Genomic DNA, 26591 nt, shown 5'->3' with positions numbered 1-26591 from the left:
CTCAACTGACTGGATGAAGCCAACCACATTATCAAGGGTAGATGCTATATATATATGTGTGTGTGTGTGTGTGTGTGTGTATGTGTGTGTGTGTGTGTGTGTGTGTGTGTATTTTTAAATCATTGAGATTGTGTATGTGTGTGTGTATTTTTAAATTACTAATCATCGAGGTTGTGTGTGTGTGTGTGTGTATGTATGTATTTTTTTTTCTTTTTAAGAAATGTGGTCTTGTTCTATTGCCCAGGCCAGGGTGTGGTGGCACAATCCTAGCTCACTGCACCCTCAAACTTCTGGGCCCAAGCTATCCTCCCACCTCAGCCTCCCAAGTAGCTGGGACTACAGGCACACACCACTGCACCCAGCTAAATTACTTTTTCCTTTTGTAGAGATAGGGTCTCGCTTTTTTGCCCATCCTGGTCTCAAGTTCCTGGCTTCGAGCAATCCTTCTGCCTCAGCCTTCAGCACTACACTTGGCCTTTTTAAACAGAAAAAAAAAAAAAACACACACACACACACACACACACACAAATGCACAAAATAAAGGTGGCACTTAATAGACCACAATGATAACACTTATTTGCTGATACAAGGAGGCAGGATGTTGCCTTGTTCAGCCTCAGACGGGAAGGTGCACGTCACACGACTCAGCTTCTTCACGTTTCGGTGCCTGTCCGTCAACAACTGTGAAACTGTGTCGAGTATTGGCCGGGTGCAGTGGCTCACACCTGTAATCCCAGCACTTTAGGAGGCCAAGGCAGGCCAGTTGCCTGAGGTCAGGAGTTCAAGAACAGCCATGGCCAACGTGGTGAAACCCCTTCTCTACCAAAAACACACACAAAAATTAACGGGCATGGTGGCACATGCCTGTAGTCCCAGGTACTCAGGAGGCTGAGGCAGGAGAACTGCTTGAACCCAGGAGGCAGAGGTTGCAGTGAACTGAGATCGCACTGCTGCACTCCATCCTAGGCAACAGAGTGAGACTCCATCCCCACCAAAAAAAAAAAAAAAAAAATAGTGTGGCAAGTATTAATTGTCAGATTACAAATAAATTTTAGCAAGTAGGCAAATTTACAAATACAGAACCTGCAAATAATGAAGGTGACTGTTGGTCAGGATAGTCTCAAACACCTGACCTCAATGATTATGGAACAGACAGATTTGAAAAATGCATCAGAGCCTCTCCCCTGCCACACCCAATTGATTCAGCCTAATGCAAGCAGAAGACAAGGATGAGGGAGACCGTCCGAAGCTGCTCGCCACGGGGCTGCATCTGTTCAGAGCCCTGATCCTTCTCCGGGGCCTGTGAGATGATCAGCACTAGAGAAGGGGGAGAAGCCTGCGACAGTCAACTTCTCATGTTGCTTCTTGTTCCCCACTGTAGGGAACAATTTCTACACCTGCGGCCAGCACAGGCCATGGAAGGCAAGCTCCAGCTCCGGGGAAATCCGCTCTTTCTCCCGCAGGGAAGAGTAAAGGGTGAAGAGAGAGGGGAGAACCCCTCCCCAGGATTTTCTGGAGAACACAGGACAAAATTCCTATTTTAAAGGCCCAGATAGAATAGAAGAGAGGAGGACACAATCCTTACCTCCGGGGAAGTCAGTCCCAATGACTGCTCATGGTGGAGACAGCTTTCAGAAAACCAGCGGAGAGGAAAAGCCAGGGGCAGACAGCTGCCTTTGATTCTCAGCACTAGCAGACCCGCGGTCCACAATCACCATCTCCAGGGACACGTCTGTTCCTTTTTCAATGTTGACAATGACTTTGAACATCACCTTGAAGTGGAGTCATGTGAGGGACAGGGTTCCATCAGGAAGTGCAGGCTTGAGGGAAGACCTCAGAGGCACGGCAAGGTCCTGTAAAAATCAAACACATCACCATCATCCTCATGTCCCTGCCACTACCGGTGGACTTAAACGATATGGAAGCAGTTAATATATGCCTATATGTCACTGACTTTTTTTTTTAATGGAGTCTCACTCTGTCGCCCAGGCTGGAGTTCAGTGGTGCAATCTCAGCTCACTGCAACCTCCGCCTCCTGGGCTCAAGTGATTCTCCTTCCTCAGCCTCCCAAGTAGATGAGATTACAGGCGTGTGCCACCATGCCCAGCTAATTGTTTTTTTATTTTTTATTTTTTTGTATTTTTAGTAGAAATGAGGTTTCACCAGTTGGCCAGGATAGTCTCAAACTCCTGACCTCAGGTGATCTGCCCGCCTCAGCCTCCCAAAGTGCTGAGATTACAGGCATGAGCCATCACGCCCGGCCATATGCCATTGACTTTTAATCCCATGAAAATCCAGGTTTATATTTATGGAGGGTTTGCCAGGTCCCTGATGCTGTGCTATGTGTCACAAGAGCTCTGTTTTGAAAACAACCACGCCGGCCAGGAACTGTTTATCATTTGCATTCCATCAATGAAGGAACAGAGGCTTGGCCAAATTAAGTAACTTCATAAGCTAGTAGACAATAGAGCAGGGTTTCTTGACTTCAGCACTACTGACATTTGGGGCCAGATTATTCTCTGTTGTGAAGGGATGTCCTATGCATTGAAGGATGCTGAAGAGCATCCTCAGCCTCTACCCACTAGATATGCCAGCAGCAACTCCCTCAAGTTATGACAACCAAAAATGTCTCCAGACATGGCCAAATGTCCCCTGGAGGCTGGGGGCCAATTCCAGCTGAGAACCAGTGCAATAGGACAATCATTCGAATCCAGGCTGAATCCAAAGCTCACTCCCCTCATTGCTACATGATCCCAACTCCTTGCTGTTAATCCCCAATCTTCAGCCTGAAACCAGGGCTCAAAAAGGAAGGCAAGTCCCTATCACTGCACAGTTTGTATGGGGTCCAGTGGATGTGAATTCAGTCTGACCCCAAGCTAAGTCCTCTTCCCACCCACCATCCAGCGTCTGTTTCAAAGGAGATTCATCCATCAATGCCTGTACTAAACCGTGGGCGTGAATTTGGCAGTAGTTAGGAAAGGGTCACTCCTATGTCTGACACCAGACCTGCTCTTCCATTGCTTATCAGGGATTTTTGCCCTAACAGTGGTTGTAAGGAAAGCCCAGGGTCTAAGTTCAAGGAATACATTCTCCTACTTCCTTCCCACGGGGTGGTAATAGCAAAAGTGTAAATAGCCCTCAGGGAACAGCTGTGTGCTCCAACAGATGAACAACACGTTATAGTCCACAACGGTTGACTTTCTTGAGTATCTTCCATGTGCCAGGCACCTTTGAATACCATCTCCTCTAATCCTCACAAGTGCCCTGTGAATTGCTTATGCGGGTTTTATAGATGCAGAGGCTGAGGTTCCAGAGAGCTAAGGTCCCTCGCCCCAGGTCCATAGCTAGGAAGTGCCCAGGCCTGGATCCAAACTCAGATCTGCTAGTTCTGCAGTACAAGCAGGTTACACTCCACTCTGCAGTCCCCAGCTCATACCAGCTTCCTCCCCTCCATCATTCCCATTTCCTTCTCCAGCCAATTACAGCCAAGTTTCACATCTAGTGATTTTGCAACTATCTTCTTTTCTTGTACAATCACTGGCTTCAACTGCCAATATCTTCCTTTGATGGCAAAAGAGAGGGTGACATGGCCTTCAGAGATTCAAAACTGGACAGAGCAACAGGCTGCAAACCCCAAAGCTTTGCTGGATTTTTAGCCAAAGAACTGGACAGAAGGATATCTGTGGCTTATCAGATGGCCCTCCTCCCACCGCATGATGGTGGCTGATGAAGGAACATGCTTGACAGTTCAGTTAGCTCTTTAATTACATGGAAAGAAGAGCCTTCAGAAGCCAGTCAATCAGCTGAGGGAGAAAGAGGCACGTCCGGCTTCAAATCAATGGCTGTTCCAGTCTCTTTCAACAAAGGCTTGATGTGTCATTTTCTATTGTCTGCAGTTAATGAGTCAGTTTGATCAGGCGTTGCTTCTGTGGCCTCCCTTGGATAAAGGGAGCTTGCTTAACTCTGGGGAATGCTCTCTGCTTGATAACGTTTCTCCATGCATTTCTCAGGGCATCTATCACTCTGAGAGTTGTTGTCTACTGAGTATCTGCTATGTGCCGGGCCGTGCATTGAGGACTCAGTATGTCTTAGCTCTTTTGATCTTCATGTCAACTCCAGGAGAGAGGTTCTACTGGCTCCCTGGCCCTGCTCCTTACCAACTGGAAGCCTTTGGGCTTCTCTGTGCCTCTGTTTTCTCATCTGTTTAATGGGGATAATAATAGTTCTGACCTCAAAGAGTTGCAAAACTTTGATGAATTCATGTTTACAAAGTCCTTAGAATAGTGCCTTGCACACAGTAACTGCCGGTAACAGTTTGCTACTTTTTTTTTTTTTTTTTTTTTTTTGAGATGGAGTCTTGCTCTGTCACCCAGGCTAGAGTGCAGTGGCGCAATCTTGGCTCGCTGCAACCTCTGCTGCCCGGGTTCAAGCGATTTTCCTGCCTCAGTCTCCCAAGTAGCTGGGATTACAGGCAGGTGCCACCACGCCCAGCTAATTTTTGTGTTTTTAGTAGAGACAGGGTTTCAGCATCTTGGCCAAGCTGGACTTGAACTCCAGACCTGGTGATCCACCCGTCTCGGCCTCCCAAAGTGCTGGGATTACAGGCGTCAGCCGCCGCGCCCGGCCTACGTTTATTATTATCCTCATTTTTCAAGCAAGGAACCTGGGGTTGATAAAGATTAAGGAGGCTGACCAAGGCTCAGTGGTTGCCAGCCACAAAGCTGAGACTTAACACTGGTCTGTTTGACTCCAAAGCTAAGTTCTTACCACTGGATCATGAAAGGGGGAAAGAAGGAAAGGATACACAGCTGCTTCTGGGAAACTGCCAGAGTCCTGGGAACCCTGGAACTGGCTCTCACTTTACAAAGCCAAGAGCAGACCAGCAGTCAGCACGGAACCCACCTAGAGAGGATCTAGCCCGGAAGAAGGAGACCCTATCTCAGGGTTAGAGTGACCAAAAGGGCTGCTGGAGGAACTCCTCATCCTCAGAATAGAGGCCAAACTCTGCCTTGGCATAAAAGCTCTCCTGAGCCCTCCAACCTTCCCATCTTTATCCTCAGGTACCTCACGCACTCCAATCCCCCCATCTGCATCTCTACTCAGACCTGCCAGTCTCTTGAATTCTGTGTCTGTTCATACATACTCTTCACTCTACCTCAAATTCCTTCCCCTTCCCCATTTCTACCACACACACTGCCCTCTGAAACTCAGCTCTAGTGTCACCTACTCCAGGAAGCCTTCCATGACCACACTGCATGGGGCTAGATGCCTCTTTGGGGCTTCCACAGTACTCCCCTCCTTATTTTTTCAGCTTAAAATTCCCCTGTAATTATAAATCCATATTGTAATTATCTGTCTCTCTCCTAGGCCCTGGAACTCCTCTAAGGTCCAGCTCAGAAGCCAGCACGCAGTAGGTGCTCAGGAAATATTTGTGAGTGAATGAGTTATTAAAGGATGGGTAGTCCACTTAGGTACCCTTCCATGCGCAAAAGGGACTTTATTAATTCTGTGGGTCCACATAGGGCTTGAAGACCCAGGGAAATATGCTGACACATAGTGGGTGCACTCAGCCACACCTAAAAAGAGAATGGGCTGCAGGAACAGGCAAAGGACTCCACAAGACTGGCGGTATGCAAGCAGAAGCTGAAGGAATGCCCACCAGGGATGCCAGAGTTAATTTATGAATTACTAAGATGATGACTGATGTTCTAATGCTTTCAGTCTATACTCAATCAACTCGAAATCTTCTCAAGCAACCTTAAAATAATGACTATAGGCCGAGGCAGGTGGATCACGAGGTCAGGAGTTCAAGACCAGCCTGACCAACATGGTGAAACCCCGTCTCTACTAAAAATACAAAAATAGCCAGGCATGGTGGCACGCGTCTATAATCCCAGCTACACAGGAGGCTGAGACAGGGGAACTGCTTGAACCCGGGAGGCGGAGGTTGCAGTGAGCAGAGATCGCGCCACTGCACTCCAGCCTGGGTGACAGAGCAAGACTCCATCTCAAAAATAATAATAATAATTGTGATCGCCATCACCTATGAGGCACCTCGATGTACCATGCATTGTGCCATGCCTTTAACACACAGAGCGATCACCAGCCCTCCCTACATATATAATGCACAACTTAAAAATGTGTACAGAATTCAAATAATCAACTCCAATGTTGGGGGAGGAAAGGATAACATCTGTATACAATCTTCAATTTAACCTCATTTTTCTGATGCAATCTTCGACCATGTATTTCTATTTTCATATATGTCTTTTAATTGTATTCTTTTTTTTCACAATTGTGCAATGTACAATAAGCTAATCCCAAAGATCTTCCAGCTAAAAGTTAAAGATCTGCTGTGTTAGGTGGCTTTTATGATTTTATATTCTCATTTGTTTCTTTCGTTCTTTGGCTTGGTTGTACTAAGTTTATGAGACTCATGTTTCTTTACCAGAAAGATCAGCACTTCTTCTTTTTGCTTGGTTTTCTATAGTAATCACAAAAATGCAATAAAATATTAAAGTCCTTGGCACAAACACTGCTGCACAGGCAAAGACAGAGACCCTCCTGGAGAGGAATTTCTGCCAGGGGGTCATCATCACATGAGCTTGAGATGGCCTTGCAGACCCTGATACACAAAAACTCAAACTCCTATGTAAGAAGGGGTGTATGGGTATCCGTGTAAATGCCCCCAAAGCCCAGTTTGTCCCAAAGATGAATATGTGGCAACCAAAAGCTCTCAGTATGGGTATTATATTTATTTGTCTGATTGGATATTGTGGCTCAGAGCAGTCAAGTAACTCACCCAGAGTCCCACAGTCAATGAGAAACAGAGCTGGGAACATGAATCAAGGTGGAATTGAGCACCTATGTTTAATAACAATAGATGGTGTTTATTGAGTACTTACTATGTGCCAAAGATTCTTCCAAGCACCATTTGTCTTTGACTTACTTAGTTCTCACAGCAACCCTAGGAGGAGTGCCCCATTTTACAGATGAGAAAACTGAGAGGCAGAGAGACCGAATGACTCACCAGTGCTCACCCCACCAAATGTGGTGGAGCCAGACTTTGAACGGGGAGAACCTGGCACTTCCAAGACTCTCTCTTAAGTGCCAAGCCTCTCAGTAAGCCAAAAATCTCCAAACAGACCCTGAGCACAAAGAACACCTCCCTCCCTGAATAAGGATTGAGGACATGGTAGAGAGAAGCCAAGTGCCCTGAGGCTGGGTTGATTGTACGAGCTGCTATTTTCCTGCAGGGAAGCAGCTCTGCCATCAAAGGCTCCTGTCTGAGAAGCTGACCTTGCAGCACAAGGGCATCCGAGCCACGGCCAGAGCTGCTTTTCTAAGGCATTGCTCTGAGAAGCCCCTTCTGGAAATGCTTCTCCTGCATGCCTCATTCTCATGAGGGGCTGTCAGGCCTCAAAGAGCTGAATCAGGGATTTAATTGAATGCTGCGGAAAAAGGTGCTATGTGGGTCTCCATAGGCTCAGCTCTAACAGCATTTGCACTTTGGCCACTAAAGCACAAAATGCAAACCACTAGCCTCTCGGTGCAGGAAACGAAACAAGGGTGTAAAAAATCAGGAGATCTCAGATCAAGTTGAGGCATCCCTGACTCACTGGATGACCTGGGGCAAGTCACTTCACCTGTCAGAGCCTCAGGCTCTTGTGCACGTGGAGTGTGATGAGTCAGGGTTTCTCTAAACTCTCTGCCTCCAACATCCAGGGCTCCTGTGCCCACATACCGGAGGAGATACACATCATGAATTGGTTTGAGCTTCCCTCTGCGTATTGAATTTCAGGCCTACATGACTGGAACCCAAATGAGGAGGGAATCCTGAGAAACCAAGAACAGTGCTTTATAGGAGAATCTACAAAAGTCCCTAACTGCAGCAGTGACTGTATTTACCTGAATGGCTCCCAATATCTGATCAATTCCCTGGAATGATCCACCCCAGCTGCAGGTCCTATTATTGTTAATAAATGGTACTTAATTGGATAGCATACTATGTGCTGATTATTTCACTTGCTACAACAACCTAAGAGATAGGTAAGAATAAGGACCATCAGAAAAAGGGGGAAACTGAGGCTTACATGCCCAAGGGCACATATATAATAAGTAGTACAGTTGGGACTAGACCTCACGTTAATATGACCAAAGGTCTGTGTTCTCTCCACTACTTCTCCAATTGTCAAATAATCTTGGTCTTGCAAACCAAAGCAGCTTTGGCACAGCTCACATGTTTAATATTTGTTCAACAAGTATTCGGTAAGCACCTATTACAAGCCAGGTGCCATGCAAGGCACCAGAGATACAGCAATGATAGAGACTAACTCAGATTTTTGGCTTCAGAGGACCTCAATTGCTCCCATAGCAGGGACAATGAAGCTCCAGTAAGAGATAATCATGGTTCGAATGCGAATGAGACGTTGGCAGACACACACGGGAAGCATTCGCCTCCATTCTCATAAAAGAAAGCCCTTGATTGGTGGCGGTAAATGGATCCTGGGGAGGAGCAGGGGGAAATGTGTTCAAGCTGCATCGGTAGATTTACTGCAAAATGGAAAATGTTACTGAATGTAAAAATGCTGAAGATATGAAATTAAAATTGAATCACGAACACAAATCATTTCTGAGTTTCAGAAAAGTGTGAAGGTTGCCTGCATAAAATTTGCCTGGAAGATGGGGGAGATGAGGAACAAGTGGAAAAATAGGTGGGTTTGCATACCAGCCCAGAGTATTTATCTCAAAACAGGGAATATTTTGCACATTTATAATGTTTAATATTTTATTCATCCATTCAGCAGACACATCATCTTGAGCAAAGGGGTATGAGATGAACAAGACCCAGTTCCTTTACTAAAGAAGCTCAGCAATGAATGGGGGAAGGAGCCTAACATATACACTGTAATACTAATATTTACAACATCGTTATGTTGTAAGGGTCGTGACAGGTATGAATGAAGTCCCATGAGCTCCACAAGAAGGAAGCAATTAATTCCAACCTAGGGGAACCCTATGGCTTTTCCTGGAAGTAGAGGCCCATGAAATGGGTGTCGGAGCAGAGAGACAAAGAGTGATCAAGATAAAGGGAAGCAGAGATGTGCAGATGTGGAGGCTTGTTCATAGATTAATGGTTGAGTCAGGATGGTGAGCCGTAGACAGTGGGAAGATGGGACAAGAGCAGGTTTCTCAACCTCAGCGCTATTGACATTTAGGGGTTGCATAATTCTGTGTTGTGGTGCTGTCCTGTGCATTATGGTATGTTTAGCTGCATCCCTGGCCACTGCCCACTGGATGCCAACAACAAAAAACACTTAGTAATTCTAGTTTAAGAGGCCAGTGTAATAGAGGGGAGAGAAGATGAGAAGGGAAGAGAGGGAAGAGGAGAGGAGGTGAGGAGCATGAAAATGTCTTCGCTTTTATTACTCTTAAGTATTGACTAGGCTGAAATTAGTACATATTATAGCATTTGATCCTCTCCACAATGCCTGCAATTATGTAGCTTTGGGCTGAGTGTGGTGGCTCACACCTGTAATCCCAGCACTTTGGGAGGCCAAGGCAAGAGGATCACTTGAGGTCAGGAGTTCAAGACCAGCCTGCCCAACATGGCAAAACCCCATCTCTACTAAAAATACAAAAATTAGCCAGTTGTGATGGTGGGCACCTGTAATCCCAGCTACTCAAGATGCTGAGGCAGGAGAATCACTTGAACCCAAGAGGCAGAGGTTGCGATGAGCCGAGATTGTGCCACTGCACTCCAGCCTGGGCGACAGGAGTGAAACTCCATCTTAAAAAAAAATAAATAAATAAGGGATGTAGCTTTGGCCTAAATAAGTATCATGCTTTATCCCAACTCCATATCTGTGCCTATTTTTGTTTTGCCTCTGTTTCCTCCTACACTGTGTCCCATTCTGCAGCTATCCTGAGTGACCTGCCTCCCGGACCAGGCCACAGGCTGCCTGGGGGACCCTCATAGGTCAGGGTGAGGAAGGAAGACCAAACCACCTATTCCAGAGCTGCACGTCCATACTGTGAGTGCCACTGAGGCCCTGATGCCACCTCGGAGGCCTGCTGCGATGGCACTGTTGAATATTTTAAACAAGACAAAAGAACAAGATGCTGCAAGCCTGTCAGTGGCATACCATGGCCTTGTTTTACAAGATCCTTTCCTGTCTTGCCGCATTTGCCTTGCCAACCCAGTCCACTGCATTCCCCAGGCCCCTCATATCTCCTTTTGCCTTCAAACTTCTTTGCACACTGTGTTCTGTGCCTAGAGGGACCTCCCACCCCAGCCTCCTCACCCTGCCAACTCCACTCACCTTTCAGGTCTAAGATCCCACATCACCTTTTCCAGGCAGTCTTCTCCATTGTCCAAGCCTGAATTGACGCTCAACTCTAAGCTTCCATAATAGGCTACTTTATCATGGTTAGTTACTTGCGTGCCCACCCCTCATTAGACAAGGGGTCAGAAACTACAGCTGGGAGTGGAGTAAAATCTGTTTTGGTAAATAAAGTTTTATTAGAACACAGCCATGTCCCTTTTTTTGCGTATTAGCAACAGCTGCTTTTGCACTACAAGAGTAGAATTAAATAACTGCAACAGAGACCATATGTCCACAAAGCCTAAAATATTTTCTATTCACTCCTTTACAGAAAAATTTTGCTGGCCCTTGCACCAGACTATGGGCTCTCTAAGAGGAAGAAAGCTGCCTTGTTCCTCAGTGTATTGCAATCAGCATCTAGTGCTGGGCCTGGGAGAGAAAAGCAGTTTAATGAATATTTGATGAATGGAATATTTGATGAATGTTGAGTACGTAAGTGTCAAGCTCCATGACAATGTGACAATGCTCACACATAAGAGACACTTTTGGCAAGATAGTTCCAAATCAAAAGAAACAGTCTGATTGTATAAAACAAAATCAGCTCAGAAACATGCATGCCTACACACACACACACACACACACACACACACACACACACACACCTCAACAAAATGAATAGCTGGTGGTTGGTATGTTGAGTTCTAAGTTAAAGGAGATGCTACAGAGACAGGTTGGGTTAAGGTAACTTCCTGCTATGAGCTTCTGTGATTTTTATTTGAATTTTCTTCCCATCCAATGTTTTGAACAAGAAAAATCAGTTGTTGAATTAAACCTGAATTTCATCAACCTAGAAATCTGAGATGAATAATCTAGACTTTTTTTTTTGAGTCTTGGAAGGAGGGAGAAAGGACAGTAAAGCTAACATTATCTATTAAGGATGACCATGACTTCAGCTCCCCAAACTGGAAATGCCTCCAAAAAATAACGCCTTGTCCCCCTTGTCCAGCTGATAAAGTTAAACTCCTTCTTCAGCAGTCATTTCATTTTTCTTGCCTTCTCAAAGCCCTCTTTGATCCACCTTCCCAAACTCTCTCCCTCTTCCAAACTCTAGTAGCACTTTGCTCCTACCTGTATTACAATCGCTTCTCAGACTTGCTTGCATGTCTACTTAATACGTCAAAAATGCATGACTCCCTTGGAGACCCCTGGAAAAAATGCAACACCTTATCTAAGAAAGGTACCCTGTTCCAAGCTCATTTAGCATTCAGCCGGGGCTGATTAGAGTTCTGATTATGATACTGGAATTACTTTTATTTCCAAGCATTAGTATTTAGGATCAGGTGGGCATTAGTCAACAGGGATTTAAAAGCAACAACGGAAAGGAAAGTTCTTCCCTACACACATACACGCACATGTGCATGCACACACACACGCGCACGCACACACACGCATCTTTCTTATCTTTAGTTAGCTTTGCCCAGATTGATATGAAAACATTTCCAGACCCAGAAGTAATTTATCTTTTATGATTCTGAAAATCATTAGTTTTTTTAAGAGAATGGGATGCCAGAGATAAATTGAGTGAAACAATAGTCTCAGGGCTCTTCCAACAGCAATAAGTAGACAAAGACCTTGACTAAAATCAGAGACAACAACCGAAGCCAGGGCTGTTGAGTCAAATAATTGTGCATTTTGGATTCCATTTCTGTCCCTCTCTAGATGTGCTACCTTGGGAGACTTAATAACCTCCTCTGAGCCTCCACTTCCAACTGTGTACACACACCTCACCTCACAGTTCATTCTTTGCTAAGTACAAGAGATTTTTTTAAAACATAAATCAATCCAGGAACCTATTGGATTAAAAGTTTTCAACATCTTCCCATTTAACTTAGAATAAAGCACGCACTCCAGAACATGCTCAGCAAGCACTCCTTGATGTAACTTTTGCATATAAAAAAAGCCTAAGTATATTTGTGCAACCAAACAAGGGGAAACTTTTTTCACATGATAAGAAGTTTAGAGATGGTCCAGAGAAGCTCCAAAATGCCACGAGTGACGCATGTTCCTTCTATCCTCCTGCTCTGCCATCATCAGAAAATAGAGACCCTCATGGTCACAAGATGGCTGCACCAGCTCAGGGCTTTGCTTCCAAGTTCCAGGGAAAACGTAGGGAAGGGAGCAAAGGAAAAAAGGCATTAACAGTTGGGTCTGTCCCTTTTTATCACTAAAGTAATAACTTTTCTTTAGACTGCAACTTACAGATTATTGGCCAGAACTTTGTTACATTACCAATGTCAGTTTCAAGGAAGACAGTCTTCTTAGGTGAGTACTTTGCCTCCTGAACAAAACCAGGCTTTTGTTGATAAGAAGAAAGGGCGGTTAAAATGTTGGACTTGCCTGTAGGTTGTAGCAACAGTGAAGAGATTTTTGCAGCTCTAATTCAGGTCCCAAGTCAGCTGATTTTGAATTAATTTAAAGGGAGATCATCCTGACTTATTCAGGTTAAAACCCTTAAAAGAGGGACTGGGCTCCCAAGAGCTGAGAGAGCCTCCTTGCTGGCTTGATGAAATAGAAAGTCATGTTGAGGAACCCCATATGGCAAAGGGATGAAGGAGGACTCCAGAAACTTCAGACTCTAGGACCAGATAGCTGCCTCCAACCAACAGCCAGCAAAAAGCCATGATGCTCAATCATGCATCCATAAGGAAACGGATTCTGCCAAGAGGACCCAGCTAAGCTGTACTCAGACTCCTGACCCACAGAAACTGTGAGATAATACGTGTGGGTTTTTTTTATGCAGCCAAGATTGTGGCAATCATTGAAATGGAACTGTTGAAAGAATAAATGATAAGGGAGAGAGGGAAAAAGAGAACGGCTGAATTAAATGAGTGAATGTGTAAATGGGTAGGTGAATGCATGAGTGGAGAAATGGATGCATGGATGGGTGGGTGGATGATGGAGTAAATGTGGCAATAGATAGCTAATACTGTGCCAAACACACAGGTCTCCTTTCCGCCACTTTGATTGTGCTGTACCCCTTCATCCATCAAGGACTTCACTCAGGCAGTTATTTCTGCCAGATACAGCCTTTCCTCAGTTCCATACAGAGCCAACGCATTCTCCTCCTTCAAATTCCAGCTCAAATACCCTTCTCAGAGATGCCTTTCCTCACCATTCAACCTAACTATCTCTTCATCACTCTCTATGCCTCATCTGCATCATAGAATCTAAACCAGTCAGCAATTACCTTTATTTACCTATTTGCTTCCTTGAAATTGTCTTTCTCCACTAGAATGTCACCTCCAAGAGGGAAGGGACTGTGTCTGCCTCCACAACACGTAGATCGGTTCCAGGCACTCAGTAAAGCTCAGGAAAAGACAACCCCCTCCACACACCCAAACTCCTGATGAGGTTTGCAAGCAGCTTAAAAGCAGGATTTCCAGCAGAGCATACCCCTGAATGATCCGTGAACATAGCAGAAGGTACTCCTGGTCCTTAGCTCTTCCTACTGCCTCCCTCTCCCCTCCCGCACGCCCATTTGTATGGTCATACAGAGACTTGCCATATTATTTCCCTCCCTCACACATTCACCCTTGTGATTTAACTGTATTTGTGTGAAATTTTGTGTTTTGTTTTGTTTTGAGATGGAGTCTCACTCTGTCACCCAGGCTGGAATGCAGGGCATGCTCTCAACTGACTGCAACGTCCGCCTCCTGGGTTCAAGCAATTCTCCTGCCTCGGCCTCCCAAGTAGCTGGGATTGCAGGCATGCACCACCACACTTGGCAAATTTTTTGTATTTTTACTAGAGAGGGGGTTTCACCATGTTGGCCAGGCTAGCCTTGAACACCTGACCTCAGGTGATCTGCCCGCCTCGGCCTCCCAAAGTGCTGGGATTACAGGTGTGATCACTGCGCCCAGGCTGTATTTGTGTATTTAACTGTAAGTTACTGCCTCATAAAAGCCAGCAGGAATTTGGAGAGGGGGAAAAGATGCCCTAGAAATAAGAACATAGTGTTCACCTCCTACAGTTCATCTCCACATTGTTCTCATATGTTAAAATGAGACAATCTACCAAGGAGAAGGGGGCATCTTGTCTATATGTACCTGACCATCAAATAATACAATCAAGGAGTTGCACATTAATATGAAATAAGAGCCTTCAAAATTTCCAGAAGGGTCATTAGAAATTGTTTCACCCACCCCTTTTAATCTAAACAGGTGTATTGTTGAACACCAGCCCTGAGGAGCCCTCTGTACACTGCTCTGTGGGCAAAAAAAGTGTGGCAAATGTGAGTTCCACATTCTTCTCTTGGGGGCTCATGGTGAATGTTAGTGTGGTGGTCTGGAGGTGGCAACTGGCCTCACCCCTCTGCCCCTCTGGGTTCTGAACCACCCACAAGCCAGAGGAGGAATGAAATGCTTTGTTATCCCCAAATGCAGAGTTTCTGGCATATTTGGGATGAATGACCTACGGTAAAGGAAGGCTTTGTGTTACTTCACTAGGAAGTCTGGAATCCAGACATTGACTTCTGCTTTGACAATATATGGACCAGATGTTCTAAAGGAATTCTCTACACAAGACAACTAAATCCTAAAGAAAATAAAATTTTATTGGTGGGATTACAAGAAGCAAGAGAAATCTCCAAGGGGCCAAAAAATTACGTTGAAGCTTAAGCAGATCAGACAAACATGCATAAGGGAACATCAGTGTGACAATCAAGCACAAGTCTCGGGATAAGAGCAAGATGTGGGGATTGGACCTGACCCTCTACTATTAATCCAAGTAGCTAAAAACAGACAGTGCCTGTGGCTCTCGCAAGGCAAAAATGCAAAATACTCTCTGAAGGAAAGCATTCTTAATCTATGTCCTCAGTATTCTCACAGATTAAGATTGGCCCAGTATAAACTCATAAATGAGCAAGCAACAAAAAATGAGCAGACACACTTGAAACCAAAGAAAATACATAAAATAGAACTATAATTATTGAAATTAGAACTCAGTAGGTATAGTTTTTCTTAAAAAAAAAAAAAAAGCAAATTATCCACAGCTAAAAAGGGAAATTCATAAACTGGAAGATAGAGAGCAACACAAAGGCAAGAATAAGAAAATAAGACATTCAGAGCTGTGAAGCGCAGAATGTGATATTCTAACATATATTCTAATTCGAATCCCAGAAAATAAAACAGAGAGAGAATAAAAATGAGGCTATATTTGAAAAGGCAAAAACTGAGAGTTTTCCAGGACTAGTAAAGACATGAATCTACAGATACAAGAGTACCATTTACACCAAACTGACTAAGTAAAAAGAAGCCTATTCCTGGATACATTGTGATAAAGCTACAGAACATCAAAGACAAACAGGAAGTCTTAAAACCAGCAGCAGATGGAAGAAATCAGCAACAACCCCCAGTACAGATGTAATAGTTAGACCAGCAACAACTGGACATTTTTTAACAGTAGCAACAGAAGTCATCAAAATTCTCTCTTCATCTAGTTGAGAAAGAGAACTGTCAAGCTAGAATAGCAGATCTAACAAAACTCAAGAATCTCAAGAATAAGAGCAAAATAAGGACATTTTCAGACTTATAAAAACAAAGATTTAACCAATAGGCCAACTAAAATAATTTCTAAAGGATGTAGTTGAGAGAGAATGAAAACGAACCCAAGTAAGAAGGCCTGAGATTCAAGAAGATTAGCAAAGGGGAAAAAGGATAAAACATGTAGGTTAATCTAAAGAACCATTGTATTCATAAAATATAGTTGCCTAACAAGTAGGCTTAATAGAAAGAACTAAAGTCCTTAGCAACAAGAATGTGTCAATTAGGAGAGAAATGACCAGGGTTGAAGTAGTCCAAAATCCTCGTATCATCAGTCAGGGTGGGAAGGTGATGACAGTCAAAATACCAACATTACAGCCTGGGCAACACAGTGAGGCTCTGTCTCTAGAAAATAAAAATAAAAAATAAATTATCTGGTTTTGGAGGTGCATGCCTGTAATCCAAGCTACTCATGAGGCTAGGAGGTAGGAGGATGCCTGGAGCCCTGAAGTTTGGGGCTGCAGTGAACTATGATCATGCCATGGCACTCCAGCCTGAGTGACAGCCTCTAAAATTAAAAAAAAAAAAAAAAAAAGATACTGACATTAAAAGTTAAACTGACATTAAAAGTAAAAGATACTGACATTAAAAGTCTCATGTGCATAGTAAAATTTCAAAGATAATAATTTAAAGAGTAAAAACAGAAGTTATAACTTCCATCTCAGGAAAGAAAAAGAAGTAATAAGAAAAAAAACTTAATTTGTATAGACCAGAAAAGATAAATTTTATATATGCAGTATATATATACACACACACACACACACACACACACACACACACACTGCAGTACCAATGAAACCTCAAAAAAGTTAAAATAGGAGAAACAATCCAAATAGATCAATAATCACAATAAATGTAATTGAAATAACCATCTCAGTTAAAAGAGATTATCAAATTGGATGGGGTGGGGGCAGGGAATCCAGCTATCTGCTGTTAAAAAAAAAAAAAAAACGCTAAAACGTAAAAATATAGGAAGGTTTTAATATAGAAAGTAAAGAAATAGACAAAGATATTAGGCAAATACTAATAAAATAAAAGCGAGTGGCCATATTAACACCAAATAAAATAGCTTTTTAGTAAAGACTATATATTAGGGATAGAGAGAATCACTGCAAAATAATAAAGCATTTGCTTCTCCTCGAAGATATGATTCTGAGAATATTTGTGTCTAGTCAAATAACTTTACAATATATACTGCAGATGCTTCTTCATACTTCTCTATGAAGGATCTCAGCTGGCCTCACCCTAACAAGTGTGGAGAGAAATGACTGTGGGTAGCCAGGTCACCTGTTGGACACAGTGTCCCCAGCCCTGGTAAAAACGGCCAAGATATGATAACTTCTCCCCATCTTTCTAGAGATATGAGTCATTCTTCTTTGAATGAGGAGTAAAGAGGTCAGAGCTGAAGCTTCCTTCTCATAATCCCTTGAGAAGGCAGAAGTGTTAGATTAAGTTCCTACTTTACAGGCTGGGGACAGGAACACTGAAAAGAATAAAGAAACAATTTGTAGCTGGGTGTGGTGGCATGTGCTGTAGTCCCAGCTACTTGGGAGGCTGAGACGGGAGGATTGCTTGAGCCCAGGAGATCGAGGCTGCAGTGAGCTATGATCACACCACTGCACTCCAGCCTGAGTGACACACCAAGACGCTGTCTCTAAAAAGAAAAAATTAAAAGAGAAACAATTTGAACTGAAAGGCAGAAACCTTGAGTTTGTTGAACCTAATATTCCTCTGATTTTTCTTTTTCTTAACACAGATCTACAGAATTTTGGCAAACAGAGACCTGATCCAACCCTCTCATTTCAAAGATGAGAAAACAGAAAACGCACAGAGAGGTCACGTGGCTTGCCCGAACTCATACAAATAATGTATTTGCATGTACATATAATCATTAATATTCACAAGGGGACCCGCGAAAGATTGTGAAAACTAATGAATTTAAATGTTAAAGTGGCAAATTCTCCCTCAATAAAGAAAAAAGCCTCTATCAAACAGCCCCACTAAATTAAAAAATGCACTCCAATAGGTCTGCTTTCCCTCCGCAAAGGGCTAGCAAACAAGAAAGGCATAGCATGCTGTGCACGGCATTGAAATGTCAGATAGCTGCTGACTCCAGTAATTCATCATTGAATTGAAAGCATTACATATGGGAAGAGCAAAAATCTAATTCCAGCTCATTTCAATAAGAATTGATCTAAGGGTTCATTACCTAAAGTAATTTTTACTAACACAACTTTGAACGCATCCTCCAACAAGGGTTAGAATCTCTCCCATGACAGCCAGAGTTGATCAGGGGAAATTTTCATGCAGATAAATGCCCCCTGCTAAGTTGCAGATTCCTTGCGTTCAATTTAACTAAGTTGTTTTTCTGTTTTAATGTTTGCTTAATGTTGGAGAGGAAGGTTGGAGAGGGCTGGGAAAACTTGAGTTAGGGGTTATTTTTAAAAGAGATCTAGGGGCCAGGCGCAGTGACTCATGCCTGTGATTCCAGAACTTTCAGAGGCAGAGGCAGGAAGGGTGCTAAAGCCCAGGAATTCAAGACCAGCCTGGGCAACGTAGCAAGACACTGTCTCTAAAAAAAAAAAAAAAAAAAAAAATTAAAATTAAAATTAGTCGGACATGGTGGCATGCACCTATATAGTCCCAGGAAGGCCGAGGTGGGAGGATTGCTTAAGCCCCAAGGTCAAGGCTCCAGGGAGCTGTGATCATGCCACTGCACCCCAGCCTGGATGACAGAGTGAGATCCTGTCTCAAAAAAGGGGTGGGGGAGGGGATCTAGGATCTCAAATGCAGATTCATTTGTCTCCATGAGCTGTGCGGCCTTAACTGCACTTCTCTAACTCTAGTCCTTCATCGATAAAAATACTTATATTTCATGTGATAATTGCATAAGAAAATGAATGTAAAGCACTTCACAGAGGTTAAAGTTCTTGATGAAAGGTAGCTTTTAAAAAGCTCATAAACCGTTTGCTAGTTCATGATCTCAAGATATTAATACCTACCTGGCCTGACAGCCTTTAAAAGAGTGAATGAATGTGTGTGGTATGCAATGACTGTTAGTTCCAATAGTTCCAATCTCCTCCCCTTTGAGTGGGCTTAAGTGAAATCCTCCAAGATCCAAATGTACCGAGGCTTGTGTCTGATTGGCCCCAGCAGTGAGACTCAAACTTTCATCAAGAATCTTAACCTCTGCTAGCTGGACCAAGATACCTGATTCCTTAAGCAAAAGAAACAATTCCTCTATCTCTTTCTTCTTTTTTTCTTTTTGAGATGGAGTCTCACTCTGTCACCCAGGTTGGAGTCCATCGGCTCAATCTTGGCTCACTGCAACTTCCACCTCCTGGATTCAAGCGATTCTCCTGCCTCAGCCTCTCAAGTAGCTGGGATTACAGGCGCATACCACCACACCCAGCTAATTTTTGTATTTTTAGTAGAGACGGGATTTCGCCATGTTGGCCAGGCTGGTCTTGAATCCCTAACCTGAGGTGATCCACTTGCCTCAGCCTCCTAAAGTGCTGGGATTAAAGGCATGGGCCACCCCACTCAGCCTCCTCTCTTACTAAATAGGTTTTTCTAAGCTCAAAGAACAGACCTCTGGCTAAATTCAGAAGTTCTCAACTTTGAATACTCACTGCGATGATCAGATGAGGGAGTGGGGGGCTTCGAAAAACCCTGTGCCTAAGCTGTACCCAAAGCCAATTAGATTATCTGGGCATGGGACCCAGATGTCAGTATTTTTTAAAGCTCCCAGATGCAACAACAAAAAATAAAATAAAATAACCCAATTAAAAAATGGGCAAAGGACTTGAATAGGCATTTCTCCAAAGATGGTATATAAATGGTTCTATGTTCCTGGAACAGGGGAGCCAAGACAGGATGTGGTGGGAGGTGGGCTAGGAAGATTTAGTCCTCAGAGTTCTGCCACGCACGGGTTTGAGGGCAATGGGGAGGGAGCCTTGGAACGTGTTAAGCAGATGAGTAATCTAGTCAGATTGACATTTCTGGAAAATTACTCTCACTACAAAATAAAGAGTAGGTTGGATGGCGTGTGACCAGAGGCAGAAAGACCAGTTAGGAGTCGATGGGTGGACCCAAGGTCAAACGTTTCTAGGACAGTGGTTCTTACACATGCCTGGAAATCTTCTTCAGGGCTTGCTAGAACACAGATTGCCGGGCCCTGCTCCCCGTCTCTTTGATTCGGCAGCCCCAGGGTACAACCAAGAATTCACATTTCTAACAATTCCCCAGGCAATGCAGGTACTGCAGGTCTGGGGACCTGACTTTGAGAACCACTGCTCTAGGTGGTAGTGATGTTAGAAGGGCGGTTCGTTTGGAAAGCAGCTTCACAGTTCTAGGTTGGTGGTTCTAGGTCAAGATTTAATGCTGCCTGCACATTAAAATCACCTGGAGAGCCTGGGCCCCACCATACCCCCCTTCACTGATTCATCTGATCTGGGGTAAGGTCTAGGTGTGAGCACTGAAAAGCCCCCAAATGACTCTAGTGTGAAATCGGGGGTGAAAACCAATCCTTGCTGCTCAAAGTGTGGTCCACGGCCCAGCATCTTCAGCACTATCTGAGAATGAATGAGAGCTGCATCCCAGACCCATGGAACCAACCATTCTAACATAATTTTCCAGTGGTTCCTTTGCACGTGAAAGTTTGAGAAGCATGGATGTAAATAGCATCTGGCCTGAAATGGGATTCCAGAAACAGCTGGAAGCACAGGGGAGGTGGAATCCAGCCCCCAGGATGATAACCTGGACAAGGACTCTGGGGAGAAGAGAGATTCATTCATTTATTCCAATGGACTATATTGACCTTCACTGTGTGCTGGGCATTGTGCCAAGTGCTACAGAAATATGAGGCAAGCACCTGGCCTCAAGGCCAAGAAGACACGACAATAAAAAAATGAAAGGCCAAGAGCTCTCACGCTGAAGCTCTAGAGGTGCTTCTGAACCACGGCCAGGTCAGCAACTCCAACACCAGCTCCCTGAGAGCAAGAACGTCTCCCCGGCACACGACATGCCAGGCACCTGCCAGATTTCCATAAATGTTTGCTGAAAGAATGCCAAATTCGGTGGCATTGGAGGGGGACCTTCCAGGTGGGGAAAATTACTATGGGCAGAAATGAGCCAGGACTTTGCAAATGGACGGACCCCCCAGGGCCAAACCAGGTTATGGCAAAGGCCAGGATGTGTGCGAGGGACCACAGCGCATGGTGCCATTTGGCTGGATCTAGATCTGGTCAGCACTCTTTCTCTGCACAGAGCCAGAGAGTAAACATTTCAGGCCTTGTGGGCCATGCAGTCTCTGTTGAAACAATCTGACTCTGCCCTGATAGTGTGAAAGCAGACATAGACAATCAGTAAACACATGGGTGGCTGGATTCCAATCAAACTATCTACAAAAGCAGGCTGCAAATCAGATTTGGCCCGAAGGCCCCTGATCTAGAACAAGAGAGGAAAAAGCTGGAGATGAAGCCGCAAAGGTAAATTGGAGGTCGTTAGGAGATCACAGAAGACCTTAGCTACCAAGCAAGGTAGGGCAGACCTTGAATCAGCAGTGGTAAGCTCTGTGTTGGACATCAAAGTGAAAGGGTCAGCTTGGAGAACTCCATCAGACAGAAATGTGTGAGATAAGATCAGGAGCTAGGGGAGGAGAGGTGGGGTCAGGGGGACCTTTAGGAGATTTGGGGTGGTTCCCAAAGTTCTGGACAACCAAGAGCCAGAGCAGTGGCACTCAAAGAGAAAAACTGGGGTGCAAGAGATGCTTTGGTGGCCAAGGGTAGGGAGAGAAAAGGAGGGGTTGGTTGGAAACAGTGCATTTTCTGGTCACTGGGGTGATGAAGAGCATGCTGCAGGCAAAGACAGGGAAGCTGGCAGGATCTGGGAGTGAGGATCTGGATCTGGAAGCTCAGGGAAAGCATGTTGAACCCAGCAAAATCCGAATCTGAGACAGCATGAGGCTCCCCATCAACTCCCCATCCCCCCACCCTCCCACCCCAGCACACGCAAGCGCAGAGGCAGCTGGAGACAACATTTGAGAAAAGCAAGAGAAAAAGGTTAAAATGCAGGGCTAGACTGGCTGCTGTTGTTCCCAAAGATATGAATCTGAGAGATGGAGCTCACCCCAGGCTGGGGTGAATCCTGGCATTCCGGGGCCAGAAGGAGCTTCAGAGCAGCACTCCTCAAACCTCAATGTGTCGCAAACCCCCTAGAGAGGCTGTTAAGTAAGATTCTGCTGCAGCAAGCTGAACGAGAGGCCCAGACCTTGCAATTCCAACAAGAGCCCAGTGGTGCCGATGCTGCTGGCCCAGGATCACACTTTGAAAATTGAGACCATGAACTCATTCCTTTAACTTCTGTTGTCACCCAAACAACAGTGAGAATCACTGTGCTACCATTTGTTGAGTGGCTAATACACACTAGGCCCTGGAGATACTGAGAAAATAGCAAAAGGAACTAACCTTTGAGCCCTTGCTATGAGCCAGGCACTGCCCTCAGAAACCCCCATCTGTGACTCATCCATTCCTCGCAGGGGAAGGACCTGCCATGAGGCGGGCTTCACAAGTGCCCCCGTTCTCCAGACGATGTAATGGCCTGAGCACAAGGCAGCCACAATGCAGAGCTAGAACTCCATCGTTGTACCCAAAGAGGACAGCAACAGACCACCTAGGCAGGCTATGAGTCCCCCTAACTGAGGCCACCTCTCCGGGAAAATGTAAAACTAAGGCAAGCTCTTCAACTACATTGGACTCAAGGCATCATGAATCTCCTAAGTGAGGTGGGGTGCAGGGATCACGTATCTGCTAGCATCAGGGACACCCACGGGGCCATGTGGCTAGGATTTCACCCACGGACAATTCTTTCACTTTGCTTCTGAGACACTAAAGCACTAAGCCCTTAGAAGAGACACTTCCACGGAGCCCCTGTAATGCAAATAAATACCCCCAAATAAAAGAGAAATAATCTGGTGGAGAATTTTGTAGCTGGTGCGTATTTGATGGGCTTGATTTTCAGAAGCGACTCCCAGCCCCTTCGTCAGGGTCCTGGGGTGCGGTCCCCGCCGGGCGTTGCGACACTACCACCTAGTGGCAATGCGGAGATCTGCTGCGGAAGTCGAAGCGTCCAAACTCCCAAAACAACAGGGGAGGCTGCATTCTGTTAACACCAGTCTGGGCGGTGGCTGTTTTTAGCTGGGTCTCTCCTTCTGTGCCACTTTCATCATGGAAACTGGCTCTCTAGGCCCAAAAAAAGCTGCGACGTGCTCTGCAAAAGCTGTTTGAGGGCCAATTTTAGCTGCATTTCTTGGAATTTGGGCTCCCAGGAGGAAGGAGGGATGTGCGGTTTCAGGAAGCTGTGCATCTTCTTCCTGGAGGCTGTTCTGGCCATGAGATCATGGATCCCTTTGGGTTCTGCACTGCACCCTACAAAGGAGTATTTGGGTTTTATACACAGCAGCAACTGTGTCCTGAGAGCTTTACCATGTACTATCAAGAGCTTTTTTTATGTGAATCATGTCATTGATGTTTCCAGATAACCCTAAAAAGACATTTAGAATTATGCCCATTATACACATGAGGAAATCAAGAGTTGGGAAAGTGACTTGGCCAAGGTCATAGAGCTGGTACCTACCAGAGCCATGATTTCAACTCCAGAGTTTGTCCTCTACACCCAGAACCCAAACAAAGCGATGGATCAAGCGTTGAAAGTCCTGGGTTCACCCACACTCTGCTGCCAATTCACTGACTTTGAGCAGGTCATTTAACCTCTCTGGGTCTCATTTTCCTCGATGATAAAACGGGTGTGTTCCTCATAGATCCTGCTTCACAAGGTTGTATGAGGATCCAAGAAGAAATGTGATATCCTTTCATTCAGTGGTTCTGTTTCCTGGCCAGGGGGACATCAGACTCCCAGAGTCTTCCACAGATTCCAGGAGATAGATGGGAATAGGCTCAGGATCCTGCAATATGAAAGTCTGCTCCATGAGCTGGGGACTGCCATTTGTCTCATTACCGTTGTGCAAACAGCTTAGTTAGCCCCTGGTAGGAAATTGAAGAGATGACCACCTACTATGTGTCAGGTCCTTATGCTATGCATTGGGGGTGCAAACATAAGTGAGACGTAGAGATCATGGCCATGTGGCAGAGATTGACAGGTAGCCATGTGGACCCCTATACATTAAGGACTGTGATGGAATAGACATGGGGTGGAGGAAAGGGATATGGAATCATAGAAGGACCCCAACTAGCTTGAGATGATAGGTGCCAGAGAAGCCTTCCTAGAAGATCTGATTCTAGTGGAGCCCACAAAGCTATTAATCAGGTAAGAAAGGGAAGAAAAGAAGACTCTTGAGAGATCTGCAAGCCACATGACATGCCAGTGCCATGGAGGTCAACCTGACCCAAAGACAGAAGCTTTACCAGACTGCACCATCTCCAGAATCCCAGAAATGTCTCAAGCTCCTTCCCTTCCCCCTGCTTTCCAAAGCAACCAAGTCACTATTCACCTAATAACAAACAACAACAACAAAATTCGCCTTTGTCCGTATCAGCCAAGGTCCAATTTCATGCCTTAAGATTTCGGATAGGTCATTGGAAGGCTATCCATCCCTGCTGCCCCCATGCCAAGCCTCAAAATGCTAAATTAAATAGAGGTAAAATGACAGGCTCACTTTTCCCATCTATTACCCTGCTTGCAGATGGCTGTCACCTAGCCAGGGACCTGCAGGTACAACTGTTTAATACTTCAGTGGTTCTTCACTGGGACAATGTTGTCCTCCACGAAATAGCCAGCAATGTCTGGAGACATGTTTGGTTGTCATAACCAGCAGGTGGGAGAGATGTTGCTACAAGCGTCTGGTGGGTAGAGGCCAAATACACTGCTCAACATCCCACAGTGCGCAGGACAGCCCCTACCACAAAGAACGATGTGGCCCAAGACACGACTAGTCCAGAGGTGGAAAAACTCTGTTGTATCCTGTGTTGAGCTGACCATGGAGGGCACTAAAGGAAGCCATCAGGCCGCTGCTGAGCCATTCAGAGTCCTCCTGGATAGATATGGAGGGAAAGGGGATGTGGAGTTTTCTATCTGATCTTATTTTCACTATATTGCATTAGTCGTCCATGTGGTCTTCAGTATTTTACCCCATCACCAACCACCAACACTGCCCCAATTCCTGAGGAAGATCAGATGGTATCTCAGCCCTTCCCTATTCTCTATTCATTCTACCCACATGGAGTGAACACCTAATGCATGCCAGGCACAAAATGGTGACTAAGGCATAGCCTCTGCTCTCGGAAGCGTTCGGTCTCCTGCAGAAGGCAAGTTTGGCCCCTTATGTGACTGGAGAAACAGGACACCAGGTGCCACGACTCCAGGGGCGCCACCTCTCACCTTGTAGTCTATGGGAATGGCACCCCTGGAGGACGGCTTCAGAAAAGCAGGTGAAGTTGCCTCTTTGGGGTTGACCAACATGGCGGCCTCTGAAAGGCTAGAAAACAGGAAAAGGCAGATCAGTGGGGACAAGGAGCCTTAGCTGTGCCTTAAAGGCAATGGGGGAGGACAAGGGACAGACAGGGAATAATATGGACAGAGAGTAGAATGAATGAACAGATGTCTAATAGATACCAACAAGAGTGTCAGATACAAAACCACTATAATAGGCGTTGCAATACCACTTTAGTATATAAAGCTCACTCAGGACTTACAAAGTGCTAGGGGCCTTCATGAATTATCTTGCTTTGCCCAAACATGAACCCTGGAAATAGATATTATTATCATCTGCAAATTGCAGATAAGGAAGGTGCTCCCTAATTAGATATTTTACTCAAAGCTGCCCAACTCAAAGGTGGCAGAGCACAAATTGGACTGTGAATGTTGATCATATGAACTTGGTCATTCTTGTCACACCCAACTAAAAAAGAGTTGAGAAATCAGGTGGGGAAAAGGCACTCAGGACGCATAATATTGCTGCAAGAATGTTATTCTCTGCAAGTCCAGCTGCTGAGACTGCCTGTTATAACCTGAGACAAGTTTTATCGACAGCTGCTGAGATAAAGTGCTGCAACTCTAGGACTAATTTCTTCTACTGCCATCTCCCACCAATCAAGCTTGCCAGCTCCCCAGAAACTTCTAGAGCCAATGAACATTCTCAAAGAGTAATACAATAAAACATTTCTCTTTGCCATAAAACCTCCAACCTCCTCTTTGTTCTTTGTTCTTCAAAGTCTGCCCAGTCTGTGTGCATGCCCCAAACTGCAATTCTTTCTTCCCAAATAAAACATTAAATTAAGAAATTCATCACTGCATTTTTATTTTGACTTTGCCAGAACCCATGGAGTTTAATTCTAAAATCTATATGCTTAACAGCTCCCCTATTAGCTGAGAAGAGAACTGTTCAAAAGCCCAGTAAGCAATGAGCATATGAGAGTTCAGGGAGCTAGCTGAAGCAGAAAATTTACTGGAAGAAGTAAATAGACAGGCTCTGAAAAGCATCAGATGCTGAGCTAAGCAGCCTGACCCTTGACACTGTAGAAGTGGGAAGGCACATAGGTTTCCTCCTGTGATCTACCCTAGTTGATAGCTAGCTATGGGGAGAAGCAGTAAGGAGAGGAGTTTGAGGCTTGCTGTTATTGATTAGTGATGTCTGCCTTGAGTGTAGGAA

General features: G+C 44.9%; 1 long non-coding RNA gene across 1 annotated transcript in view; it reads right to left on the bottom strand.

Moving 5' to 3' along the window:
• Positions 1–26591, bottom strand: part of LOC135968793 (uncharacterized) — a 105172-nt gene that overhangs the window by 15985 nt on the left and 62596 nt on the right. The window contains exon 5 of the long non-coding RNA XR_010583756.1: positions 1586–1853. This is a non-coding gene — a long non-coding RNA (uncharacterized lncRNA). The remainder of the gene's footprint in view (positions 1–1585; positions 1854–26591) is intronic.

The sequence above is a fragment of the Macaca fascicularis genome, chromosome 20 (genome assembly GCF_037993035.2).
Source record: "Macaca fascicularis isolate 582-1 chromosome 20, T2T-MFA8v1.1".
NCBI classification, from domain to species: Eukaryota; Metazoa; Chordata; class Mammalia; order Primates; family Cercopithecidae; genus Macaca; species Macaca fascicularis.
This window is presented reverse-complemented; position numbering and strand designations above follow the sequence as displayed.